Genomic DNA, 2,803 nt, shown 5'->3' with positions numbered 1-2,803 from the left:
GAGGCTTGCTAGTTGACATGTAAGCCGCAAAACGCTCACTAGTTCACTAGTAAGGTCATTTTGACGCTTACTCATGAACATGTAAGCCACAAATTGTCACTAGTTCACTAGTAAGGTCATTTTGACGCTTACTAGTTAACATGTAAGCCGCAAAACGCCCACTAGTTCACTAGTAAGATCATTTTGAGGCTTACTTGTTGACATGTAAGCCGCAAAACACCCACTAGTTCACTCGTAAGATCATTTTGAGGCTTATTAGTTGACATGCAAGCCGCAAAACGCCCACTAGTTCACTAGTAAGATCATTTTGAGGCTTACTCGTTGACATGTAAGCCACAAAACGCTCACTAATTCACTAGTAAGGTCATTTTGGCGCTTACTAGTGAACATGTAAGCCACAAAACGCCCACTAGGTCATTAGTAAGATCATTTTGAGGCTTACTTATTGACATGTAAGCCGCAAAACGGCCAGTAGTTCACTAGTAAGATCATTTTGACGCTTACTCGTGAACATGTAAACCACAAAACGCCCACTAGTTCACTGGTAAGATCATTTTGAGGCTTACTGGTGAACATGTAAGGCCATAAATGTGCCCACTAGTTCACTGGTAAGATTATTTTGAGGCTTACTAGTTGACATGCAAGCCACAAAATCCCCACTATTTCACTAGTAAGATCATTTTGAGGCTTACTAGTTGATATATAAGCCGCAAAACCCCCACTAGTTCACTGGTAAGATCATTTTGAGGCTTACTAGTGAACATGTAAGGCCATAAATGTGCCGACTAGTTCACTAGTAAGATCATTTTGAGGCTAACTAGTTGACATGTAAGCCACAAAACGCCCACTAGTTCACTAGTAAGATCATTTTGAGGCTTACTAGTGAACATGTAAGCCACAAAACGCCCACTAGTTCACTAGTAAGATCATTTTGACGCTTACTAGTGAACATGTAAGCCACAAAACGCTCACTAGTTCACAAGTAAGGTCATTGTGACGCTTACTAGTAAACATGTCAGCCACAAAAGAAGCCACTAGTTCACTAGTAAGATCATTTTGAGGCTTACTAGTTGTCATGTAAGCTACAAAACGCCCCTTAGCTCACTCGTAAGATCATTTTGAGGCTTACTAGTGAACATGTAAGCCACAAAACGCTCACTAGTTCACTAGTAAGGTCATTTTGACGCTTACTCGTGAACATGTAAGCCACAAATTGTCACTAGTTCACTAGTAAGGTCATTTTGACGCTTACTAGTTAACATGTAAGCCACAAAACGCCCACTAGTTCACTAGTAAGATCATTTTGAGGCTTACTACTGAACATGTAAGCCACAAAACGGCCACTAGTTCACTAGTAAAATCATTTTGACGCTTACCCGTGAACATGTAAGCCACAGAACGCCCACTAGTTCACTAGTAAGATCATTTTGAGGCTTACTAGTGAACATGTAAGGCCATAAATGTGCCCATTAGTTCACTAGTAAGATCATTTTGATGCCTACTAGTGAACATGTAAGCCACAAAACACTCACTAGTTCACTAGTAAGGTCATTTTGACACTTACTAGTGAACATGTAAGCCACAAAACGCTCACTAGTTCACTAGTAAGATCATTTTGAGGCTTACTAGTGAACATGTAAGGCCATAAATGTGCCCACTAGTTCACGAGTAAGGTCATTTTGACGCTTACTCGTGAACATGTAAGCCACAAATTGTCACTAGTTCACTAGTAAGGTCATTTTGACGCTTACTAGTTAACATGTAAGCCACAAAACGCCCACTAGTTCACTAGTAAGATCATTTTGAGGCTTACTACTGAACATGTAAGCCACAAAACGGCCACTAGTTCACTAGTAAAATCATTTTGACGCTTACCCGTGAACATGTAAGCCACAGAACGCCCACTAGTTCACTAGTAAGATCATTTTGAGGCTTACTAGTGAACATGTAAGGCCATAAATGTGCCCATTAGTTCACTAGTAAGATCATTTTGATGCCTACTAGTGAACATGTAAGCCACAAAACACTCACTAGTTCACTAGTAAGGTCATTTTGACACTTACTAGTGAACATGTAAGGCCATAAATGTGCCCACTAGTTCACTAGTAAGGTCATTTTGAGGCTTAGTAGTTGACATGTAAGCCACAAAATGCCCACTAGTTCACTAGTAAGATCATTGTGAGGCTTACTAGTTGACATGTAAACCGCAAAACGCCCACTAGTTCATTAGTAAGATCATTTTGAGGCTTACTTGTTGACATGTAAGCCGCAAAACGCCCACTAGTTCACTCGTAAGATCATTTTGAGGCTTACTAGTTGACATGCAAGCCGCAAAACGCCCACTAGTTCACTAGTAAGATCATTTTGACCCTTACTCGTGAACATGTAAGCCACAAAACGCCCACTAGTTCACTAGTAAGATCATTTTGAGGCTTACTAGTGAACATTTAAGGCCATAAATGTGCCCACTAGTTCACTAGTAAGATCATTTTGAGGCTTACTAGTTGACATGTAAGCCACAAAATGCCCACTAGTTCACTAGTAAGATCATTTTGAGGCTTACTAGTTGACATGCAAGCCGCAAAACTCCCACTAGTTCACTAGTAAGATCATTTTGACCCTTACTCGTGAACATGTAAGCCACAAAACGCCCACTAGTTCACTAGTAAGATCATTTTGAGGCTTACTAGTGAACATTTAAGACCATAAATGTGCCCACTAGTTCACTAGTAAGGTCATTTTGACGCTTACTAGTTAACATGTAAGCCACAAAACGCCCACTAGTTCACTAGTAAGATCATTT

Source organism: Hippocampus zosterae, chromosome 17 (genome assembly GCF_025434085.1).
Source record: "Hippocampus zosterae strain Florida chromosome 17, ASM2543408v3, whole genome shotgun sequence".
NCBI lineage: Eukaryota > Metazoa > Chordata > Actinopteri > Syngnathiformes > Syngnathidae > Hippocampus > Hippocampus zosterae.
The sequence above is the reverse complement of the archived record's forward strand: the minus strand, read 5'-3'. Positions refer to the sequence as shown.